At 35.6% G+C, this 27,341-nt stretch overlaps 1 protein-coding gene across 11 annotated transcripts in view; it reads right to left on the bottom strand.

The window, feature by feature from the left end:
* The window catches only part of chl1b (cell adhesion molecule L1-like b), a 212,401-nt gene that overhangs the window by 145,922 nt on the left and 39,138 nt on the right, over nucleotides 1-27,341 (bottom strand). For all 11 annotated transcript variants that reach the window (XM_049479446.1, XM_049479449.1, XM_049479442.1 and 8 more), the window contains exon 2: nucleotides 281-377. The gene's annotated coding sequence lies outside the window, so the exon portion shown is untranslated. The remainder of the gene's footprint in view (nucleotides 1-280; nucleotides 378-27,341) is intronic.

Here is a 27,341-nt window from a genome sequence, read left to right on the forward strand (position 1 = left end):
TTACAACTTTTTGATATTGTAAGTTCAGACAAATAAAAAAAATGAATGCATTTTGTAAATCTGTTTTAAAAAGCATAATTTTGCATCAGCCCACTATATCAGTTTAAGAGAACCTCAGACCGTATACTATAGGAATAGCCAGCGGACTTCGTCTGAGGGAGGGATCTTGTGATAAGGTAGGCTGCCCCTACCATCACCAGTACACTAAAGACGTTTTTAGTGTAATTCAGTTGAATTTTATCTTTAACACATAAAGTAAAGATAAACCTCTGATTCTTACCTGTGTCTCTCAGGAAGTGGCAGCACACGGGTCACCAAACTTTATATCCTTGAGTGGGTTTGAGGAAATCACTGGTGCAGAGGAGTTTTCAGGTGACCTGTAAAAAAAAAATCAATATATTGTATTATGTCTTTTGTAATATTTTTGTATATTTTTACCTTTTCGTAATTAGAATTAGTGTATTCCAAGGTGGGGCTACATGTATATATACCTCCTAAAAATGGAGGTATGGGCTTCTTCTTCCCTAAGAGGTGGTAGACGCTATCTACACCTGTAAAAGGGTTGTATGTAAATTTGTGTTTAAGACTAAAATGATTTCGCAGTCATAGTCGTCTTCTTTTCCTGTGTTGAGAGGCTGTTTATTTCTTTTTATTTTTATTTTAGTGCATGCTTTTATATATTTACTGCACTGTTGTGGCAAAATAAAGGTGACAGAATTAAAGACAAACATCTGCCTTTCATCTGCTGTTTTTATTCTGGTGCTTCAGACCAATCGCACAATTTTACACTTAAAGTGTGAACTTTACTACTTTTTTCTGTAGTTTTGGTTGATGCTGCTAAAAGGACTTTTTTGCAATAATTGATGCTGCAGTTGTGTGGATTGCGTTTAAAGGATAACTTAAAATTTATAGTGAATAATTTATGCTATGCTCTACTAAATGTGTTTATTTTTATTTTTATACTTATACAAAAAAGAGGTATAATAGTATGTCCCCTTTTAAATAATTAAGGTGGTTGCTATGGTATAGCAGGTGGCTAATTCTGAGTTGCTGGTAGTGATTGGTAGATGGGTGGTATAGTGTTGCTAGTTTAATATGTTTGTAATATGGTTGTACCACTGATGCTTACGGAGTTTGAGTACTTTGTAGGTGGATACTACAGTATCCCAGGTGGTTGCAATGGTGTTGCTGTAGAATGACTTGGTCAGCAAATTGTCAAGCAGAACAAACTTATTAATGCATTATAATATGTTATGAATGTGTTTATAAAGTGTAATAGAGATGACATTCGTAGGAACTGCTACTGATATTCTTTTACTATTCTCAAATTAATAATTAAATCCATTGTATCCACTTTAAAAAATACAGCTCTGGAAAGAAATAAGAGCGCACCTAAAAATGATGAGTTTCTTTTGCACCAGGAGTAAAGCAGCATAAAGTTATCCAAAAGCAGTGTGTAAGACTGGTGGAGGAGAACATGATGCCAAGATGCATTGCATGAAAAAAAAAAAAACTGTGATTAAAAACCAGGATTATTCCACCAAATATTGATTATTTCTGAACTCTTAAAACTTTATGAATATGAACTTGTTTTCTTTGTATTATTTGAGGTCTGAAAGTTCTGCATCTTTTTTGTTATTTCAGTCATTTCTCATTTTCTGTAAATAAATGCTCTAAATGAGAATATTTTTATTTGTAATTTGGGAGAAATGTTGTCTGTAGTTTATAGAATAAAACAACAATGTTCATTTTACTCAAACATAAACCTATAAATAGTAAAATCAGAGAAACTGATTCAGAAACTGAAGTGCTCTCTTCATTTATCTGTATTTTATTCCAGTGTATCTTATCGCTCTGCAGTTTCTACAGTGCTGGATCTCCTGCAGGATTTCTCTCAGGACTTTTCATCTGAATGCCAGAAGAGATGGATGGGTCTTCTGTGGATCTTCTTCTGACAGCGCTTTTGTTTAACTTCTCTCGTATCTATTGGTTGTGTACAGCTGAGCAATCACGCTGCTGCTGTTTGAATAACGGGTGCGCACACATTGTTTACCCCTGACAAAGACTTCAAAGACCAGAAGAACCAGACAAGACAAAAGAGCCTCCGAACCCCTGCTGGAGTACACACTGCTACAGAGGAGCATCTTCATACTGTATCTTCAACAGAGAGAGAGCATTATCTCTTACAACTCTTACAAATCATACACTGAAAAAAATGTAAAGAGTAAAAAGAGTAAAATTTACTTTAAAAAAATTAATTTCAGATAAATTTAAGTAACTTCAACCTGGTTTCAAGACTTAAATGTTACACAGAGTAAATAAGTGAACTGAACTTCAGTCAATCCTTTCTTTTAGTAAACTTTATATAATTTCTGCATACAATATTACCTAATTATAATTACCTAATTTATACAGTATTTAAGCAATAGAACACGAGAGGGAGTGTGTTATCACAAATAACATCACGGCTGTGATCCGGTCGTAGGCACGAGCCGAAGTTGAGTACTGTAGATCATCACAGCTGTGATAACACACGACCTCTTGTGTTCTTTTGCTTTTATACAACAGTTTCTTTTTTTACTAAATGAATAAAGAAAATAAATCAAAGAACTTTAAGAAATTAAGAATGAATATGCTTTAATATGGACTGAGCCTTCCGCCAAATAGTAGTTCCACCACAACTGTAACAGAACTGAAACTTAACTACATACAGTGTATGGTTCATACAGACTAACACCACGAAAGTTAGCTTGAAAGCAAAATTGTGAATAAGTGAAGATGGTAACGTTAGGAGGGTGAAATAACGCTAATACTCTCCTCTCCTGCTCCGTGGAGTCGTCTTCAGGTGAACGCTGTGCATTTTTTGAGCATTTCTGCTTGTTTTGCTGGGTGGTGTTGGGTAACTAGCTAGCTGGACTGTGGTTAGGTTAAGTCAAGTCAAGAGGCTTTTATTGTCATTACATCTGAGTACAGGTACACAGTGTGATGAAATTACGTTCCTCCGGAACCATGGTGCAACATAGAACAACAAGCAATAGACAACATAAAGTGCAGGAGTGACGACAGTGCAACATAAAATTATAAAATTATAACACTTAAATAACAATAAATACAATAAATACAAAAGACGAGACAATTTAAAGACAGGACAGTGCAGTACCGATACGGTATAATAAAGTGTATAGTGGGGATAAGGTGCAGAGATGTGTGACATACTGTAACATATAGAACAGATATAATCACAGCAGTTACTGAGGTAGAGTTTATAGTTTTTAAGAGTGCAGCAAATAAAGTCATGTCAGCCTCTGTGTGCTGACTGGGTGTGTGTGTGGGTGAAGTTCAGCGTAGCTTGCTTTAGCTCAGCGTTAACTTAGCTTAGCCTAGCCTGGCTGGTAAAGTTACCGTTCTGGCTGTCAGACGGCATTAACCGAGCGATTTTCTTTCCCTTTTTTCCCCGAAAGACGAGCCAGCACTGCGGGCTGCAGGCAAATGTCGTCGGAGTGATACAAGTTTAGTGTGAGAAGGTCGTGATGTTCACATCACATATATCAGCACGGCTAGAACACTTCTCAACCAATCAGATTGTGAGGTCGGAACTAACTGTTGTATATTACTCAAATAATGTATGATACAAAATATATTATAATTCCTGAAATTTAAATATATTTTTAGTTAAAACACACAATCAAATATTTACATAATCTCAAAAATGTATTTTGTAAACAGATCAAGTCTCACTGTCTCAACACACAGACGGCATGTTTTTACTATATTAAAAATAATGTATTACATGCCATCCATGTGTTGGGACAGTGTAATATGTGTATTTAAACTAAAAATATTCAAATTTCAGGAATTATAATATATTATGTATCATAAACTATTTGAGTAATATTGTATAAATGAAGTAATTATAATTAGGTAATATTGTATACAGAAATGAAGTAAAGTTTACTAAAAGAAAGGATTGACTGAAGTTCAGTTCACTTATTTACTCTGTGTAACATTTAAGTCTTGAAACCGAGTTGAAGTTACTTAAATTTATCTGAAATTAAATTTAATTAAATTTAGAACATTGCGAAACCTTTTGTAAAGTAAATTTTACTCATCATTTTTTCAGGGTAGTACTCACACAACTCACAGAGTAACAGACTGTTTACTCGCCCTGATACTCAAACAGCTCGCGGGTCACTGTGTAACTCAGAGGTCAGTGAAGCTCGAACCGAACAGCTGTTACACAGAACTGTAGTGATTCTGGTAAACGTGCCACGCCCTCACCCACCTCTCTATAACTCCCAATAACTCCCTATAACTCCCTATACCTCCCTATTCCTCCATATAACTCCCTATACCTCCCTATAACTCCATATACCTCCATATAACTCCTTATAACTCCCTATAACTCCCTATACCTCCCTATAACTCCATATACCTCCATATAACTCCTTATAACTCCCTATACCTCCCTATAACTCCATATACCTCCATATAACTCCTTATAACTCCCTATACCTCCCTATAACTCCCTATACCTCCCTATAACTCCATATACCTCCATATAACTCCTTATAACTCCCTATAACTCCCTATACCTCCCTATTCCTCCCTATAACTCCCTATAACTCCCTATAACGCCCTATACCTCCATATAACTCCTTATAACTCCCTATACCTCCATATAACTCCTTATAACTCCCTATACCTCCCAATAACTCCCTATACCTCCCTATAACTCCCTATACCTCCCTATAACGCCCTATACCTCCATATAACTCCTTATAACTCCCTATACCTCCATATAACTCCCTATAACTCCTTATAACTCCATATAACTCCTTATAACTCCCTATACCTCCATATAACTCCCTATAACTCCCTATAACTCCATATAACTCCTTATAACTCCCTATAACTCCCTATAACTCTCTATACCTCCCTATTCCTCCCTATTCCTCCCTATAACTCCCTATAACTCCCTATAACGCCCTATACCTTCATATAACTCCTTATAACTCCCTATACCTCCGTATAACTCCTTATAACTCCCTATACCTCCCAATAACTCCCTATACCTCCCTATAACTCCCTATAACTCCCTATAACACCCTATACCTCCCTATAACACCCTATACCTCCATATAACTCCTTATAACTCCCTATACCTCCATATAACTCCCTATAACTCCTTATAACTCCATATAACTCCTTATAACTCCCTATACCTCCATATAACTCCCTATAACTCCCTATACCTCCATATAACTCCCTATAACTCCCTATAACTCCATATAACTCCTTATAACTCCCTATACCTCCCTACAACTAAAGCTCAGTAAATATAACATCAAACCACACAAATATACCAAAACACCAGAGCTTCTGCTCTCAAGAGAATGTCTGTGAGGAAAACAGAACAAGAAACATGAGAAAAGAAGATAATCGCACAAGAAAATAGGTTAAGTCCCCAGATAACACTCATAAAAATGCATTTATGCTAAAAGAATTTCAAGATTTCATGGTTTTCATCTGATTGTAAAAAACAAAATAAAAAAATGTACTGGAAAGAGCTGCCAGCCGTCAGATATATTAGATATTACTTAATAATACTCATAGAAATACTCATATAATTAATATTACTTATATAAATAAAGTGGTGTCAAGCAATTAAAAAAAATCAGATTAATTCACAACAATACCTCTTTTCTTAATTCACAAGGCTCGGAATAAACTTGGTAAAAAATAAGAAAAGAGAATAATGGCAAAAGAAAACTGGTCCCTTAATAATACTTATATTAATACTTCTATAATTCATAATATTTATATAGATAAAGCGGCATCAGGCAATAAATAAAATAAATCATCATTTTATCACAACAATTTTTAGTGATTAATCACACTTGTTCTTCCTAATTCACAGGGCTTAGTAAAACATGATAAAAACTAGAAAAGAGAAAATGGAAAAATAAAATAGATTAAGACACCAGATAGCTCTCATAAAAATGTATTTATGAGAAAAGAATGAAGAGTTTCACGGCTTTCAGCTGATTGTACAAAAGACATTTTACTGGAAAGAACTGCCAGTTAGATATATTAGACATTACTTAATAATGCATTATAAATACTAATATAATAAGTATTACTTGTATAATAATAAAACAATATAAAACAAATAATTGGATCAATCACATTGATTGATCGTGATTAATCATGATTAATCATCCTTTTTCTTATTCTTTATTCACAAAAAACTTGGTAAATATAAGTAAAGAAGATAATAGCATACAAAAAAGGGTTCTTAATTACAGATCTCTAACTTAATAATACTTATATAATTTGTAATACTTATATAGATTAAGTGGTCAAGCAATACAACATAAATAATCTGATTAATCGCAACAATATTCAGTGAATAATCATGATTAATCATACTTGTTCCTCTTTTCTTAATTCACAAGGCATGGTAAAAACTTGACGTAAGAGAATATGTCCAATACTTACCTATACTATGCTTATATAAATACTCCTTTATTCAATATAATTTATTTATCAGCTGAATCAGAGCAATATTCTGTGATTAATCATGATTCTTCTTCTTAAGTCAAAAGGCTCAGTAAAACCTTGGTAAAAAATGGCGAAAGAAAATAGGTCCATTAATGATATTTATGTAAAATACTTATATGATTAATATTACTTATAGATAAAGTGGGTTAGTCTCAAAATATTCTGTAATTGATCATGATTAATCATGATTAATCATATTTGTTCTTTTTAATTCACAAGGCTTGGTAAAAACTTGATACCATAAACAGTACAAGAAAAATAAAAGATAAGAAAAGAAGATAATGGGTAATAAGATAAAATATATAAGAAAATAGGTTAGGTCCCCAGATACAGCAGCTCTCATAAAAATGCATTTATGCTAAAAGAATGAGGAGTATCATGCCTTTCAGCTGATTGTAAAAGAAAATAAAGAGATATTTCAGTATAAAGACGTGTCAGCGGAGCTAAAAACACTCTTTTATAACAGAATCCTAAATTCTCTCGCTGTAAATCCACAGAGTCTGAAGCTCCCGCTGTTCGGGGTTAAAAGCAGGAATATGGTAAATCTGCTGAAGCTGCTGCTTTTTAAGAAATGTGACGGGGGACACCCCGCCCCGAACACCCAACACCCGCCCGACCGTGTCTGAGTGATGTCAGATTTTCATTTCTCTCGTCTCGGGAAAATTCAATCTATCTGAATATATTTGGAGAGAGAAAACAATACACAGTGCTGCAGGTTATCTCAGGATCTCATAATAACAATAAAACACAGCGGCTGAACTGCAGCGGCGGGAATCCTGTAACAGGAATAAAGTGGGGCTGAGTAATATATCAAGATTTTAAAAAACGTATAGCCATATATTGTCAAAAACAAGAAATAAGAAGAGATAAAATCGTTTATATCGATATAGACCATGTTGCTCTTCAGTTATCTCTGACAATGTTAATAAATGTGTTTGTATAAAATCTGAAACATATAGTTTTGTATGGGACAAAAAAATAAAATTCTATTTTACTGGTGTTTAAAATTTACTACTACAGACCTACAAACAGACTGATTATGCATTAGCTTTTATGTCATGTATCAATGAGTCTACAGTGTTTCTTTGTGGTTGCTATTGTTTTTGCTTTGTGGTTGCTATAGTGTTGCTTTGTGGATGTAGTAGCGTTGCTTTGTGGATGCAGTGGTGTTGCTTTGTGGTTGCTATGGTGTTGCTTTCTAGTTGCTATGGAGTTGCTTTTTTGGTTGCAATAGAGTAACTTTGTGGTTTATATAGCGTTGCTTTGTGGATGCAGTGGTGTTGCTTTGTGGATACAGTGGTTTAGCTTTGTAGTTGCTATAGCGTTGCTTTGTTGTTTATATGGCGTTGCTTTTTGGTTGCAGTGGTACTTGAGTCTTTAATGAAAATACTTGAGGTAAATGTAGTAAAATAAATGAATTGTTAATTAAATGTGATACCAATATTTTTACCTCAACTTTTATACTTAAACTTGTGGTCACTATGGAGTTGCTAAAGGGTTGGAGTGGTGTTTTTGTGAGTCTTTGAATCCAATGCAATGTAATAAAGTAAATGAGTCGAGTATTAATGTTATATTAGCACTTCTACTTCTACTTAACCTTATATATGAATAGGTTTATACTTTGTAAGAAATGGCCCTGATTTTATTTCCTAAAAAACAGAGTGCTGGTCTTTCTGCCTTGTCTGTAATTCTATAAAGAACATGGTGTGTATATTTATTACACACAGACAGGTGTTTGCCATTCACTACCACAGACAGGCAGACAGACAGACTGATCATTGGGGAGCTTTGATGTCGTGTTTCAGTGCATCTGTGGAGCATTTCTAATGTAGGAAATGAGATTCTGGTTGGAGTCTCGCTCTCTGAACGTAAAGGACGTCCTGCTAAGCTGGTTTTTATGAAGAGCTGGAAGCGCAGGACTGAAGCTCAGAGTCAGTAGAGTCAGACTCGGCCTCGTTCAGACTCAGATAAGGAGGTAATTGCTTTGGCTTTTCCTCTGCGTGACGGAGCAGCGCTGCTTCATCAGTGTGCAGGACGACACGTCCCCCGACTACAGACGACCCAGTACCTGTGATCCGGTTCTGCCTGCAGGAACTTTCTCCAGCATAAACAAAACTACAGCTGAAATTGTTCCGGTGAGACCTTAAAACACTGCCACCTTAAAACACTGGCACCTTAAAACACTGGTACCTTAAAACACTGCCACCTTAAAACACTGGTACCTTAAAACACTGCCACCTTAAAACACTGCCACCTTAAAACATGACCACCTTAAAACACTGGTACCTTAAAACACTGCCACCTTAAAACATGACCACCTTAAAACACTGGTACCTTAAAACACTGGTGCCTTAAAACACTGCCACCTTAAAACACGGCCACCTTAAAACACTGGCACCTTAAAACACTGGCACCTTAAAACACTGGTACCTTAAAACACGACCACCTTAAAACACTGCCACCTTAAAACTCTGGCACCTTAAAACACTGGTACCTTAAAACACTGACACCTTAAAACACTGGCACCTTAAAACACTGGCACCTTAAAACACTGGTACCTTAAAATACGACCACCTTAAAACACTGCCACCTTAAAACACTGGCACCTTAAAACACTGGTGCCTTAAAACACTGCCACCTTAAAACACTGGTACCTTAAAACACTGCCACCTTAAAACACTGGTACCTTAAAACACTGCCACCTTAAAACACTGGTACCTTAAAACACTGACACCTTAAAACACTGGCACCTTAAAACACTGGCACCTTAAAACACTGGTACCTTAAAATACGACCACCTTAAAACACTGCCACCTTAAAACACTGGCACCTTAAAACACTGGTGCCTTAAAACACTGCCACCTTAAAACACTGGTACCTTAAAACACTGGTGCCTTAAAACACTGCCACCTTAAAACACTGGTACCTTAAAACACTGCCACCTTAAAACACTAGTACCTTAAAACACTGCCACCTTAAAAGTTGACCACCTTAAAACACTGAAATCTTAAAACCCAGCCACCTTGAAACACTGCCATCTTAAAATGCTGCAATTTTAAAAACACTGCCACCTTAAAACACTGCTACTTTAAAACATAGCCACATTAAAACACTGCTATCTTAAAATGCTGCAACTTTAAAAACATTGCCACCTTAAAACAGTGCCACCTTAAAATCCTGCTACCTTAAAACACTGCTATCTTAAAACATGGCCACCTTAAATCACTGCTACCTTAAAATGCTGCAACTTTAAAAACACTGCTACCTTAAAACACAGTCCCCTTAAAACACTGCTACCTTAAAACATTGCCACCTTAAAACACTGCTACCTTAAAACATAGCCACCTTAAAACACTGCTACATTAAAACACTGCTACATTAAAACAATGCCACCTTAAAACACTGCTACCTTAAAACAATGCCACCTTATAACACTGCCACCTTAAAACACTGCTACCTTAAAACAATGCCACCTTATAACACTGCCACCTTAAAACACTGCCACATTATAACACTGCCACCTTAAAACACTGCTACCTTACAACACTGCTACCCTAAAACATAGCCACCTTAAAAAACAGCCACCTTAAAACATTGCTACCCTAAAACATAGCCACCTTAAAAAAACAGCCACCTTAAAACACTGCTAAATCAGATAAAACTCTTAGCTGATGTTTTTGTAGCTCAAAATAGATTTTATCCATCGATAAAAGGAAACAAAAAGATTTCATGAGTTTTCCAGGTTTTTCATGACCGTATAAAACCTGCTAAAATACAGCCACATTAAAACTCTGCCACCTTAAAACACAGCCACCTTAAACAGAATACAGAATACAGAATAAATTACTTTTAATCCTATCTATGCTTTATTTATAACAGAGTTCAGAAATCAATATCTGGTGGAATAATCCTGGTTTTTAATCACAGTTTTTTTGTTCATGCATCTTGGCATCATGTTCTCCTCCACCAGTCTTACACACTGCTTTTGGATAACTTTATGCTGCTTTACTCCTGGTGTAAAAATTCAAGCAGTTCAGTTTGGTGGTTTGATGGTTTGTGATCATCCATCTTCCTCTTGATTATATTCCAGAGGTTTTCAATTTGATAAAATCAAAGAAACTCTATTTTTTTTTTATCAGAAAGAAACTGAGGGTTGATAGAAAAACGTCCAGAGAGTTTAAAACATGTTTAAACTGTGATTTTAACACTGTGAACTTTATTGTGTAAGTGAATGGCAGGCTTTGATCACGTGTTTAAAAGCTCAAAACATCAATAAAAAAAACCCGTACGGCACACTTTTTTTTCCCCTGAAGACGCGTTTGCGTTTTCGCGGCTCGGCGACGGCACACGCGAGAGGCCACTGAGGCACCCTGACCATATCGTGACATGGGAACCTCCATAGAGAAAGCGAGAGGGTCATTAGCATTTTGGACAGCTCTGAATGGAGGTGCTTGTTGGTCTTCCTGTGGCTCGGAGCTGAAAGAGCCCATTAAAGGAGATGTTTATAGATCCCTGTGTTTGGCTCATATTAAAGGCTGGGTCTCGGAAGTTGACGAGTTGAAGGGTTAGCTCCAGCTTTATCTCAGGGCTGTTTAACTAGAAGTGGAGATGTTTCGCGTCTGAGAAGCTTCACTTTCCCGCACTTCTGGTTCATCAGTCAGCGGCGGGATTTGGCAGGAGGATGGAGGAGTCCTGGAAACCAGGGCTTTATCTTAAAATTACGAGGAGCCGAGTGCACAACACACTTCCTGAGAGTTTATCTGAATGCAAATGTCAGATCCTTCAGCGCTGCGAACTTCTCATTACCAGAAAAGCTCTGAGGATTAGGAGCTCTTAAATCTGCTCGGGTTAAAATGCAATCAAACGTCAGAGCAGGAGTTTATAGTCTTAAAAACTATAGGAATTAAAGCAGTAGTGGGACTTCTGGTCATTTATTGTTTCTTCTGAGGCCAAGGGTATTAAAATAAAACAATATAAAAATATCATGTCTAAACATCCACTAGATCTTCAAGAGACTTTTATGAAAGACTTAAGACTGAATTCACCTGTTTTTATACTTTATTTAGAGTCTCAATATCTGTAGAGTTTAACCTTATAATTCACGGTTAAAGTTAGGGTTCAGGTTAGATTGAGGTTTTGTCTCAAGATGAGTTTATAGTCTTAAAAACTATAGGAATTAAACTCACAGGGTGAGTTTATAGACATAAACTATAGGAATAAAAGTAGTAATGAGACTTTATTATTGGTCATTTATGGTTTCTTCTGAGATAAAGAGAATTAAAACCCCAAAAATAATGTAAAACTTTATTTAGAGTGGTCCTTTTTAAATGAAATAACAATCACAAAACACTTAGAAACTTACCAACAACATACAGTAGTGTAGAATCATCTAAACATCAATATCTGTAGATGTTTAGCTAAGAAATCATGGTTAAAATTAGGGTTAAGCTTAGATTGTGGTTTTGTCACAGGATGAGTTTATAGACATAAACTATAGAAATGAAAGTAGTAGTGGGACTTCTGGTCATTTATTGTTTCTTCTGAAATCAAGGGTATTAAAAGCAAAGACAGAGGTTAAAACTACTTGGAGTGGTTCTTAGAAACTTTCCAACAACATACAGTAGTGCAGAAACATCTAAACATTCAGTAGATCATCAAGAGACTTTTGAGAAAAAGAGTGAAGACTGAAATCATCTGTTTTTCACTTTCTTTTAATGTCCAACCTAATAGATAGATAGATAGATAGATAGATACTTTATTGATCCCCGGGGGGAAATTCTTGGAATGAATATATGTAAATGTTCAGCTGAGAATTAGTAAGACTTCTACTTTTAATACAGCTCTGGGAAAAAAAATAAAATAGCACTTAAAAATGATTTTCTTTGATTTTACCAAATTGAAAACCTCTGGAATATAATCAAGAGGAAGATGGATGATCACAAACCATCAAACCACCAAACTGAACTGCTTGAATTTTTGCACCAGGAGTAAAGCAGCATAAAGTTATCCAAAAGCAGTGTGTAAGACTGGTGGAGGAGAACATGATGCCAAGATGCATGAAATTAAAAACTGTGATTAAAAACCAGGATTATTCCACCAAATATTGATTATTTCTGAACTCTTAAAACTTTACGAATATGAACTTGTTTTCTTTGCATTATTTGAGGTCTGAAAGCTCTGCATCTTTTTTGTTATTTCAGTCATTTCTCATTTTCTGTAAATAAATGCTCTAAATGAGAATATTTTTATTTGGAATTTGGGAGAAATGTTGTCTGTAGTTTATAGAATAAAACAACAATGTTCATTTTACTCAAACATAAACCTATAAATAGCAAAATCAGAGAAACTGATTCAGAGACTGAAGTGATCTCTTCATTTTTTCAGAGCTGTAGTTACAGAGTTCTCTGTGTTTCTGTCTTTTTCTAGTTATTATGATGAAAGTGTGATGAATGTGTTGTGTGCACAGTAAGTAACTCTATTTATTTCCAATGCTATTTTTTTTTTTTTACAATAGGCATCATGTTTTCTTAAAAAGCTCTGGCTTTTTGCTCGTAACCTTTGTTCAATTTAAGTTCACAGCACTTTGCACCAGTGGATCTTCTGGTTCTTTGTGGAAACTTCCTGTCCTGACCCTCCTCCCACCACACCCCCTCATCATCTGCTCTTCTTTAGCCCTGTTAATGGTTAGCCTAGCCTAGCGCTCTGGTCTCCAACTGTGTTCCTGGAGAGCGACCAGGCCCCAGACGCTGGATCCAGCCCTAATCCTCCAGCCCTGATCCAGATAATGAATGGGTGCATTAGGTTTGGGTTGGAGGTGAATCCTGCAGGAGGACGGATGAAGAGAACACTGTATTATTGCCTTCTGGCTCTGACCTTTGCTTCAGTTTACAGGCTTTTGTGTTTTACTTGCTCTTTTTACCTGCAGGAAAGCTCAAATTATCTGTTTTGGGCCAAAAGAACACAAATGTTTGCTGTGTTCCCAGAACTGAAAAGAAAAGAAAACGAGATACACAAGTGTTCGGCTTTCAACTTTTTTTTTGGTTTTGGTTTTGTTATAATATTTTATTGTAAAAGATCCACAAGCACTTGTATAATATCCAGTATATTTTTTATCCCACAGATAAAACCTATTTTCCTATTTTTGCATATAATTGATGTTTATATTCAGTATTTATTATATATTTTTTGAAGAATACTACATTATACTGTTGATCAGTTTATGACGTCGCTACTTCAATTTTCAGCACCTGAGAAGTATTTGGGAGGACAGCCTGTTTCTTGACTTTTTTGAACTATAATATTTTATTACGAAAGTGATAAAAGTGATTAAAGCATTTAAAAGTCAAAATTCAATCTTAAAGTACTGTAGCTCTGTAGCGAATAATACGTTTTAACAGAGAACCAAAGTGTCAAAAGTGAAAAATTCATATTTATTTAAAAATCCATTGTTATTTTAGTTATTATAGACCTGTGATCCGGTTCCGTCTGCAGGAACTTCCTTCAGTAAAAACAAAACTACAACTAAAATGGTTCTGGTCAGACCTTACTGAAAACAATGCCACCTTAAAACCCTGCCACCTTAAAACACAGCCACCTTATAACAATGCCACCTTAATACACTGCTAACTTAAAACTCTGCTACCTTTAAACACTGCTACCTTAAAGCACTGCTACCTTAAAACACAGCTACCTTAAAACACTGCTACCTTAAAGCACTGCTACCTTAAAACACTGCTACCTTAAAGCACTGTCACTTTAAAACACTGCCACTTTAAAACACTGCTACCTTAAAACACTGCCACCTTAAAACACTGCTACCTTAAAACACTGCCACCTTAAAACACTGCTACCTTAAAACACTGCCACCTTAAAACACTGCTACCTTAAAACACTGCTACCTTAAAGCACTGTCACTTTAAAACACTGCCACTTTAAAACACTGCTACCTTAAAACACTGCTACCTTAAAACACTGCGACTTTAAAACACTGCTACCTTAAAATATTGCCACCTTAAAACAATGCCACCTTAAAACACTGCCACCTTAAAACACAGCCACCTTAAAACCCTGCCACCTTAAAACTCTGCTACCTTATAACACTGCCACCTTAAAACACTGCCACCTAAAAACAATGCAACCTTAAAACACTGCCACCTTAAAACGCTGCCACCCTTTAAATGCTGCCACCTTAAAACACTGATACCTTAAAACACTGCCACCTTAAAATGCTGCAACTTTAAAAACACTTCCACCTTAAAACACTGCCACCTAAAAACAATGCAACCTTAAAACACTGCCACCTTAAAACGCTGCCACCCTTTAAATGCTGCCACCTTAAAACACTGCCACCTTAAAACACTACCACCTTAAAACACTGCTAACTTAAAACACTGCCACCTTAAAACACTACCACCTTAAAACACTGCTAACTTAAAACACTGCCACCTTAAAAAACAGCCACCTTAAAACAATAATTATTTGCATTAGAATTAGCTTAGTGCTAACATACTATAAGAAATCCCAAAGGGCTGCTAGCAAAAAATAGCATAGCATTATCATAGTGGGGTTTTCCCTTTCAACAAAGAAGTGAAGATCTACTTCAAAATCTCAGTTCAACATTTTATTTAATTTTAATTTTTTTAAATAAACTCTATATAAACTCTATATTTCTGAGCCTCTGATCCAACACTGTATTTTTGAGATAATTGGTGATAATTCCATGGTTTTATCTCAGTCTGATTAAAACCTGTTATTATGAGTAGATCAGGTAGATCACAGCGATTATCAAAGCTCTGATAGAAAGTGCCCGGAGACACGTTATATTATTATTTATTTCTACTAAAATGACGTAATTCAGTTTCCACCAAACTTCCCGTTTCACACCAGCCGAATGCGCGATGTCACTTTGTAGCTCTTAGCGGATTTGATGCTAATTCCTTTTAAGAGCTTTGCAGCAAACAGAGCAGAAATCCCCTTCTGCCGTCGCTGGCAGTGATAAAGCCCAGCGCTGAGCCCAGATCCAAACCCACGCTGTGCAGAACCAGCGGGGCGCCAGGTCAGTTCAGTGACATATCGCATCCTTAACCCCCTCCCCACGGCTATCGGCCAATCACAGCCAGACGCTGCTGTCAGCAGAATCACTGTAGAATAAAAAAACCTGCTGATCAAATAACTGATCAAAGGATCGTTCATGTTTCGAGCAAAGCTTAACACTTTTAACACACCTCAACACTTCTTGACTTCTTGAATTAAATATCGCCCAGAGGGTGGTGGACACTGAGTGTTCTGATTGGAGGAGAAAATCATTAACTGACTGTAACCATTAGAATCAAATTTGTATTATTTATTTATAGGAGTTTACAATTTCTTACTAGTTCTTACTATATGCAAAAAAATAAAATAAAATAAAATCTGTTAACTATTATTACTAACTACTACTACTAGTTCTATACTATGTGCAATAAATAAATTCCCAATATGTAGCATACTGCTAAACTTGTAATGGGCAATTTTTGATTTGGGTCCCAAAACTCCAATTCCCAGAATCCTCAGTCATGATCAGAACGAACCAGCCACACCTGTGCAGCATGGTATATAAACACAGCCCAAAGCCTCACACTCTGTCGCACCTTTGTAGAGGGATGACTGGCAACAAGACAAGAAAATTAAGAAAAATCAGAAAAGAAACTCAAGACAAGGATAAAGCTAAAGTCAGTTTGTAAGAGGAGAAAGCCACTTTTACAATTTAATTATATTTCTTAAAGTTACGAAAGAGATATGCAATAGTATTTGATCATTGCTTAATTTTGCTTAAGTTTTTCTAGATCTTTATTTTTTAGTATTGTTAGATTCTCTATTATATTTATTTTTCTGGTTATTTATTTATATTTTTCCTGACACCTTTGTTTTATTCTATGTGCTAAAAAAACATTACACGTTTCCCCACTTGGATAAAGGGATTAATAAAGGCTTATAATTTACAGTATATTATCCATGGTGCTATAGCAAAACTTGCACTCTGGACTTTATGTTGCTGCTACTTTCCTTCTCTCTATATTTTGTGTATTTATCTTTACCTATTATTTATTTTTACCTATTTTATTTTATCTTATATTTATCTTATTTTAACAGTTGCTCTTTTGGGTGTATTTGGACCATAAAAATACAATCTTGTCTTCTTGAATTCAGAATATAATATTCATTTCTTTTAATAAATGATCTATTATGGTTAAATCAAGTGTCAGGTTACTGTGTGGACGTCCACCTCCCGCCTCCAGGGGAGCTGTGATAAATATTCAACCCCTTAATCTGCAGCAGGTAAAATCTAATGAATAGGGAAAACAGGAGACGTGAAATTGAGGGGGGTGGTTGTTTGGAGAACACACTTTCTGATTAGTTGTTTCTTTTAACTAAACAGATTTGATGGGTTTTTAATGATATGTTTTAATGTTTTGTTTGGGTAGCTGTTAGCATGCTATGTTAAATCCATGCTTTATTTGGATTATCATCTCACCAGACTTCCCACATCTCCCAGCATCTTCATATTCCACAATCATCCACCTGCCACCTGTTTAATACAGGTAAGACTGTTTCTTATTTAACCCTTTTAAGTTGCTACATGATTCCTTATGTGTTCCTTCATCGTTTTAAACATAACATGGAAATAAATGAATAGTTATAGGAGTTAAATAAATAGTTTTAGGAGGGTATGTTTTGCTTAGCTTGTGGTTTCTGAGGCTGGTAACTCTGATGAACTTATCCTGTACAACAGAGGAAACTTCTTTTCCTGGGGCGGCACTGATTAGTGCCAGTTTTATCATTATTACATTTTTGATGGATTTGTTTTTGTTTGTTTTTTTCAGATTGACTGACATTTATTTTCTTCTTAAAGTAATTTTATTCCTTACTTAGTTGAGTAGTTTTTGCTTGTTTGCCTTTTCTGGGGCTGTCCTGATGAGTGCCAGTTCTATCATCATAAGATTTGTGGTGGTCTTTTTTTTTTTTTTTTGCAACTGAACTTGACGATGATGATTAAGATTGCAGTATTGAAGTATTTTTGTTCTTTATTTAGTTGAGTAGTTGTTTCTTCTCATAATCTGGATTCAAACATTACTCAAATATTCACTATTCACTGTATACCTGTAACTCTACCTCTTCACTACTTTACTTTAACTGATGCTCTCAAACTTTAACATTAAGAGACAAGAAATTCAAGTAATTAACTCTTGATGAGTTCAGCACAGCTGTTAACTGAAAGCCTGAATTCCAGGTGACTCTACCTCATAAAACTGACTGAGAAAATCCAGCAGAGATGTTCAAAACTCATCATCTAAACAAGAGGAGCTACTTTTTGAAGAATATAAAATATAGTGTTTAGTAAATAATATCATATGTTTTTTTCTGATTTTAGTATTAACCATTTTAGCAATTGCATTCATTACAATGGACATCATGTATTTCCTTTATTTTTTAGTTAGTCGTTGTCCAACAGAATCCATAAACCAGCCAATTAACAAGTTTATAAACGAATAAAAAAAGTAGCTTGGCCCCGCCCACTGCAAAAACAATGGAAAAAACAGAAGTATTAGAGCCATTGTTGCAAAAAAACAGCTAACCTATTTTTTTTTACTAATAATCATGCTTTATTTTTTATTATTTAGAGATATTTATTAAATATAAAATATTAACTACACACAGGCTTTCAATGCAGCAGAAAGAAAAATCTATTAAATATATCATTTTAGCTAATTTAGATTTTTTTGTGCTGTATAAATTTAATTGTAGAATGTCCTGAGTCTTCTTTTCTGTGGACTACAGACAGAAAACAGCATTTTTACATTTATTACATCATTTTTTTCTTATTACTGTAGATAAATCAGAATCAGAATATTTATTTGCCAAGTACCAAAAGTACAAGGATTTTTTCTTGAATCAACATCCAAACAGAATAAAATATACAAACAAAACACAAAATTACCAAGTGTAAGTAAAACAATTCAAGTATACAAAATATATACAAAAATATGATAAGATAAAGTGCACTATGTGCTGAATACAGTAGCTCTGTAGAAGACTGTATATTATACAGTAGTTTATACAATTTATATGATATAGTGTAGTATAATATATAATGGTATAATAAAATGTCGTGCAGCCAATACAAGTTGTTGAAAAGTTAAAAATTTAAAGTTAAAATGGTGTGAAAGTTCTGAAAGGGTTAATCTACAATGCAGAACATTTTAAAACAATGAAAATCACTGAATACTGAATTTAAGGTAATGCATATTTAGTTTTTGAGTATTTTCAGCTCTTTTCTCTACTAATCAGACTGTTAAAATATATTAAACCTCTCTTGTTTCTCTGTAGTAGTGACAGTAGTGATACGGGGATGTGCACTATATTCACCATCAATCATTCTAACCCCGACTGAGGGCAGCAGATTGAAATGAGGTCAGTAGAGGAGGGGAAATTGATCACAGTGACCTGAGCTAGTTATTTACTGATCCGACAGCCTGTAACAGAGGCCTGATCCATTTAGCTCTGGATACATTACATTATTATAGTTATTTATATATTTCTGCTGTTGACAGGGTGCACTGTGGGTCTGCTGGATAATCAGATTACAGTGATTCAGGGATCAGATTTATTTCACTGTAGTTTAAATACAGTTACTGTATGATATTCTCTATTTTTAGTGTGGAAATAAGCAGCTTAAATCTGGTGTTACAGCATGTTAACCAGTATCACAGTTATTAATATTATTAGCTCTTCTATATTTAACTCTAATTCTGAATTATGCACATTTGACCAATATACAGTATCTCATGGCTGATTTATTCTATTTTAGCTGCGTTAATAACATGGTTTTATTGCAGTCTGCAAAAGTAATAAAAATAATAAATATTGTGTGCCAGATCGTATTGAATAATACAAAACTGACACTACAAATGATGAGTTTCTTTGATTTTACCAAATTAAAAACCTCTGGAATATAATCAAGAGGAAGATGGATGATCACAAACCATCAAACCACCAAACTGAACTGCTTGAATTTTTACACCAGGAGTAAAGCAGCATAAAGTTATCCAAAAGCAGTGTGTAAGACTGGTGGAGGAGAACATGATGCCAAGATGCATGAAAAAAAAACTGTGATTAAAAACCAACCAGGGTTATTCCACCAAATATTGATTATTTCTGAACTCTTAAAACTTTATGAATATGAACTTGTTTTCTTTGTATTATTTGAGGTCTGAAAGTTCTGCATCTTTTTTGTTATTTCAGTCATTTCTCATTTTCTGTAAATAAATGCTCTAAATGAGAATATTTTTATTTGTAATTTGGGAGAAATGTTGTCTGTAGTTTATAGAATAAAACAACAATGTTCATTTTACTCAAATATAAACCTATACATAGCAAAATCAGATTAAAAAGCATATAAAAATGTACGTAAAGCCTGTAATGCCTGGACATAATGCTTTATTGTATGTTATATACTTTAATAAAAGTATTAAATATTTGAAAACTCAAAGCTGTGTGTACAATGCACAAATATTAAAAGGCATTATGAATCAAGCTTATGACAATTATTATAGGGTATTATGTATAGTGTATACATGAATGCATTATAAATGCGTCCATAATGCATTATTAACACAGGGTTCATAGGAAGTGTTACCAAAGCAAAAACACATTTGATATTATTGCTATATTGTTGTTCTCTTCTAAGGTATTCCAATAAAACATCCTAATAAAAAACATCCTAATAAAAACCATCTGCAGGCTAAAGATCAGGGAAATTCCTCTCTCAGCTGGTTTGAGTCACTTCTGTAGCGTCTGTATTTTACGCTGCAGTGCGAGATCATTAAACCGCACACAGTTCTGTTTAACCAGCTCTAAATAACCGTATCGATTTAATATTAACGCTAGTCTCACGCCTGGAGAAGATCTGAACAGAACAAAGGATGATCTGATGGAGAATAACATGAGAAATGAAAAGATAAGAGAGAAAAGACTGAGATAAATGAGCCTTGCCCTTCCTGTTTGCACAAGCCTGAGCATCAACAGACTGGAACCATAGAAACACATTAAATCTGACCAGATAGATCAGATCAGAGCGCCGGTGATGAATCAGACGGACGGGAGCATCATTAAAACACTCTGTCAGGTTCTGACTCTGTTCTGCTTCTGGATCTAAAGAAAGAAAAGTATTGATCTGTATTGTGTGATACAGCGAGTAGCTGCAGGCTAATTATTAATAATGTCGGGGAGATGGTGGGGGAAGGTGGGGACTGTATGGACCAAAAGATGATTTTGTTTAAAGAAATGATAGGAGGACAAAAAATATACATTTCTGTAAAAAGAAATGTAAGATTTTGAATTAATACTACATACTTTTACATAGTTTCTCAGGGGGTTCTGGGTTATTTTCCCTTTTATGGGTTTTTTTTTATCCTCTGTGATTTTTTTTTATTCCTGTCCAGAACGATCATGTAGGTGTTTTATTTCTCAGACGTCTTCTGAGAAAATTACAGGCTGAATTATCTACTGTTTTTCTCTGAACTCCGTGCTCCTCCGCTAATTTTAGTCCTGTCCGGACGCACATCTCTGAGTTTTGTCTCCTCGCCTTTAATAAAATTAATAAGCTATTTATCCACTGCCGCGCACCGTAATTACACTTTGGGCACGCCACGGTTTCCACAGAGACCCACGTTAAAAACACAACAGCGAGTGGAAATGAAGGAGCTACTGAACTCTGCAATGATGTCATGTGACCGAGAAAAAAGCCTAAAAAAAACCTCACTGGTCCTCCCACTGTTTTTTTATTTGCAGTCCGGATGCAGGAGTTTTATCACTAAAGAGTAGAAGTGTAAAATATTTTTATATATACAGACGTCCCCCTGAGAAACTAATCCCGTCCAGATAGATCTAAAGATTTGCATGTATGTTTGCATGTACAAATATTCATGAGCATAATGAATGCCCCCTCACTCCTCTACCAGGCTAAAGCAATGTTATACCGGATCACCCGATCACTTTTTTCACCAAAACCATCTTACATGGCATTCATTCATACTAGAGACACAACTAGACATTTTTAAATAAATAAAAAAATGATAGTATGACACCTTTAATAGTGAGTGAATGAGCAGGTTAAGACTTGAATTTGAAAGTTTTCTGTTCTGATAACTTCCTGTGCTATTAGAAGCACAAAGGTTGCTAAAATAACCAGCAAAACCTGATAAAAAGATATATTACATGACCAAAAAACTGAGGAAATAACTCCTGGGACCTACGGGACCATTAAGGAATACTACTGCTTTTAATTTTTAATAAAAATATACATACTGCTTCCTTAATCAATACACAGAAAATTAATGGATGGATGATTTTGCCTTGAACTCTATGTCCTCTATTGCTAACGTACATAATGTTTTTAAGAGTCGCTTTGGATAAAAGAGTCTGCTAAGTGTAATGCAATGTACTGAATGAATTTACACTTATATAGCACCTTTTTAGACACACAAGGACGCTTTGCAATCAAGCTTTTCACACAAATATTTACACTTTTTCCTACAAACAGCAGTAAAAAGGCTGGGAGGCAAATGTGCTAACCAGCATATTTAGGTTTGAAATGTCTTTTCTTTTTTAGGTAGCTACAATTTGCCCCAATTAATAATAGTGTTCTGCCTGTTTCTATTGGTCCACTTATTTTTATTATTAACTACCAAACTGAAAAAAAATAGAGATAATAGAGAAAAACTTGAATATTATACAAAGTTTATTATTTGTGTTATATGAGTTAATTTTTTATCAGTATAACCATGGGTTAACCATTTGTTGGGAGTTGTTAAAGTTCTAAAATTAAACATAACAAGCTTTATTATTATCTGATAAGACAATATTTGGAATAAGGTAATCACACCCTTATTAATACAATATATTAAACCTACCAACACTACCCAACACAATATCTACAGTACCTTTAATCTTTAAAAGCTCTCTTTAGAGTTAGATAGCTCTCTCAGTGTTGGATTTAGAGCTGCTCTAATTGATTCTCACTACAGAACAGTAGGGCTAAAATTCAACCAAATTAAGAGTGTTATGAATATTTATTTTGGTCCACTTATTTTTATCATCAACTGCCAAACTAACAAAAAAATAGGTAAAAATAGAGATATTAGAGAAAAACTTGAATAATATAAACGGCATTATTCGTGTTAAATTAATTAATCTTTAATCAGGATAACAATGGGTTAATAGGTTAACCATTTATTGGGAGCTGGTACAGCTCTAAAATAAAAGATTAAATTGCATATGAAGTGTACATACATGTTATTTTTTCTTTTATTTGGCTCATAACAAGCTTTATTATGAGCTGGTAAGACATTATTTGGCATAAGGTAAAGCATAATGTGTTAAAACAGTATATTATCTGTGAAGACCATAAACAATAAATAAATAAAATTGAGATTTTAAATTTGATCCAACACTAAACAACACAATATCTGCAGTATCTTTAGTTTAATCTCTAAAAGCTCTCTTTATAGTTAGATAGCTCTCTCAGTGTTGGATTTAGAGCTGCTCTAATTGATTCTCACTATAGAACAGTAGGGCTTTGAGCAGAAGTCCCCATTGATTGCTCTTCTGAGTACTCTGAGTATGGGCTAAAGCAAAGTTCTCTCACTCTTTAGAATTACAAGCGTTAAATCAAATTGTTATCGATTTGACGGGTCCATTTGAAACAGGGAGGGCGCAACCTACGAGCGAAACGACTGTCGGCTTCCAGCAAAACTGCCTGTTTTGGTTTAGAAAAATCCATATCCGCCCCAAAGAGCCATCGAAGAGCGAGCAGTGCGCTGCTGTAACGCTGTTGTTGAGATGCAAACAGTGGGGTAAACGAAATTCCAGTGGTCAGACGTGAAACATTTGGGTAAACTCAGTTGATTAATGAGCATTGTCTCCATATCCTATTGACTTGCTCCATTTTCAGCACCACCAGCGACAGCTTGATGAATGTAGATGGTCCTACGCTGCACCTCCATGTTAATGACGTCGCCGTGCATCTCTCCGCACTCAGCATCTTCAATTCTCAACTGTTGTCAATGGCAGGCTGAGAGAATGTGAGAATGTGAGAATGGTTGGGCGTAATTAAGAGTCTGAGGAAAAACTGCACCATTAGACCATTAGACCATCACCCATCCCCCAACCTCAAACACCAGCTCCTCGTCCTCCTCTTCTCCTCCTCCAACAAACACCATCCACTAAATGAAGATTAACATAATAACACCAAGTACACTCCCACAGGGACCGGTCTTACATGGAGGTTTATAAATAATTAACATATAATTACAGTTTCTGACAGCCGATAATGTGTTTATATACACCAATGAACCAAAACATTAAGACCAATCGTAGATTAATGATGCAACCTTCTATGGCAACCAACCAAATAAACAACTATCCAACCAACCAACCAACTAAACAACTATCAAATTAGATAGATAGATAGATAGATAGATAGATAGATAGATAGATAGATAGATAGATAGATAGATAGATAGATAGATAGATAGATAGATAGATAGATAGATAGATAGATAGATAGATAGATAGATAGATAGATAGACAGACAGATAGATACTTTATTTATCCCGAAGGAAATTTAGGAAATTATACAACTATCCAACCAACCAACCAACCAAATAAACAACTATCCAACCAACCAACCAACCAACCAACTATCCAATCAAACCATCACCCCATCCCCCAATCTTAAACACCAGCTACACCAGCTCCTCCTCCTCATCTCCTCTAGGCTTTACCACCAATAATACCATCCACTACCTCCACACTAAATGAAGATTAACATAATTACCCTCAGTACACTCCCACAGGGACCGATCTTACATGGAGGTTTATAAATAATGAACATATAATTACAGTTTCTGACAGCCGATAATGTGTTTGTATACACCAATGAGCCAAAACATTAAAGATTAAACCTTCTATGGCAACCAACCAACCAAACAACTGTTTGATTAATCAAACAACCAACCAACTCAACGACTATCCAATTAAACAACCAACCAACCAACCAAATAAGCAACTATTCAATTAAACAACCAACCAACCAACCAACTAACTAAACAACTATCCAATCAACCAACCAACCAATTAAACAACCAACCAACCAATTAAACAACTATCCAATTAAACAACCAACTAAACAATGAGCCAACCAACCAACCAGCCAACCAACTAAGCAACTATTCAATTAAACAACCAACTAAACAACCAACCAACCAACTAAACAATTATCCAATCAAACAACCAATCAACTAAGCAACTATTCAATTAAACAACCAACTAAACAACCAACCAAATCAACTATCCAACCAAAACCAACCAACCAACCATAGATTAAGAACAGATCATACAAATCCCTTTGATTGCCATAAGAAACTACAGCTCTGGAAAACAAATAAGAGAGCACTTAAAAATGATGAGTTTCTTTAATTTTACCAAATTAAAAACCTCTGTAATATAATTAAGAGGAAGATGGATGATCACAAACCATCAAACCACCAAACTGAACTGCTTGAATTTTTACACCAGGAGTAAAGCAGCATAAAGTTATCCAAAAGCAGTGTGTAAGACTGGTGGAGGAGAACATGATGCCAAGATGCATGAAAAAAAACTGTGTTTAAAAAACAGGATTATTCCACCAAATATTGATTTCTGAACTCTTAAAACTTTTTTCTTTGTATTATTTGAGGTCTGAAAGCTCTGCATCTTTTTTTGTTATTTCAGCCATTTCTCATTTTCTGTAAATAAATTACAGTATTTTGGTAGAAATGTTGTCTGTAGTTTATAGAATAAAACAACAATGTTCATTTTACTCAAACAAGAACCTATAAATAGTAAAATCAGAGAAACTGATTCAGAAACTGAAATGATCTCTTCATTTGTTACAGAGCTGTATATCTGTGAAAATGGTCCTTGTACGTATGCCATTGTTTGAAGAACCCTTTGCAGCAGCATATTTTTTTTAAAGAGAGTGACAGATTTTGAAATAAAATTCCATTTACTTAATATCTGACAAAATATTTTTATTCTGTTTTAAATCCAAGAAATCACAGCATCCTGCTTAAACATCATCTGAACTGTGTTCTTAGATATAGATGTTGTAGATAAACCAGTAAACCCAGCACTACACCAGCTCTTTAATATGCTGGTTCAGAGTTTTCCAGGCGTTCGTATGTTCTCTCTCATGTCCCACAGCCCATAATTCATGCTCCTGTATTCTCCTGGTCTCTAGTGAGGCAGTATAAACTGCAGATACAGCAGATCGTGGGTATTGTAGTCTCTGGGTCTCGGCTCCTTAACGGGGGTTTTTAACGATGGTCGGTGTGGTGCCCAACCCCCTCAGACTCGGGGGCTTCCAGTGCTGCTGATTGTGCTGTCTGTCTTCATTCAGGCCTCCAGCATGTAGGAATAAGCTAAACGCCTCCGATTCTATTAGTTTTTTAGCTCTGGTGGAGCAGGAAGCTGGAATAGTTGGTGTGGTGGTTGGTGTGGTGCAGTGGATAACACCACCATAGAGAGATAGAGAGCTACCATGTTGGAGACTAGGGTTCAGTTCCAGGTCTGGGTGACTGAATGCTGCTCTACTCCAATAAGAGTCATTGGGCTAGACTCCAAACAGTACATTGGTCCACCTCTGTAACAGTAATAACCTTGCAAGTCGCTCTGGAAAAGAGCGTACACTAAATGTGGTAAATGTAAATTAATTTACTACTGGAGATTATATAAAGCTCCGCCCACCTGGTGTCACCCAATCCTTTTAATCTATTGGTCTCTAACTACTTCCATACAGCCCATCCCTCTTTCTGTCCATCCATCCATCCATTCATTCATCCATGCATGCATCCGTCTTTCTGTCCGTCCATCCATTCCATCCATCCATCCATCCCTCTTTCTGACCATCTATCTATCTATCCATCCATCCCTCTTTCTGACCATCTATCTATCCATCCATCCCTCTTTCTGTCTGTCCATCCATTCCATCCCTCCCTCTTTCTGTTTATCCATTCCTCCCTCCCTCTTTCTGTCCCTCTATCCATCCATCCCTCTTTCTGTCTGTCCATCCATCCCTGCTTCCCTCTTTCTGTCTGTCCATCCTCTCCTCCCTCTTTCTGTCCGTCCATCCATCTCTCCCTCTTTCTGTTTATCTATCCCTCCATCCCTCTTTCTGTCCATGCATTTGTGTCCAAACTTCTATATATATATTTCCTTTTTTAGTTTGATATATTGTGTGTAGTGTAGATGAGGGCCACTCTCAGCTCTACTCCAAGTTTAACTAAAAGTTGTTTTATTGATTGATCACGTTTTTGATTGATTGCTTGAGTGATTTTATTTTTTTTCATCTGAGGCTCTCACTGCTCTCGACTGTTTCTCAGACTTATTTATGTCTTTATTTACTTATTTATTTATTTCTGCTCATGATTTAAGCTGTGCTGTGATTGGTGCACTTTAGTAGATGAAGTGTCCTGGGCGTCCCGTTAGCGAGGATTGATTTCGCATGTTAATTAGTTAGTTTGGGGATTGAAGGGATTAAGTGATGAGCTGTGATTGGCTGAAGGTATTGAATGGCTGAAGGAAGGGAAATTAGACTGATTGATTAAGCTGCAGCTGTGATCTTGTCTAAATGCAGAATTTGCTCTTTTTCTCTGCTTTATCACCAAAACCCCCCAATCAGAGGCTTTTCCACAGCCCTCGCC

Source organism: Astyanax mexicanus, chromosome 5, assembly GCF_023375975.1.
Source record: "Astyanax mexicanus isolate ESR-SI-001 chromosome 5, AstMex3_surface, whole genome shotgun sequence".
Lineage (NCBI taxonomy): Eukaryota > Metazoa > Chordata > Actinopteri > Characiformes > Acestrorhamphidae > Astyanax > Astyanax mexicanus.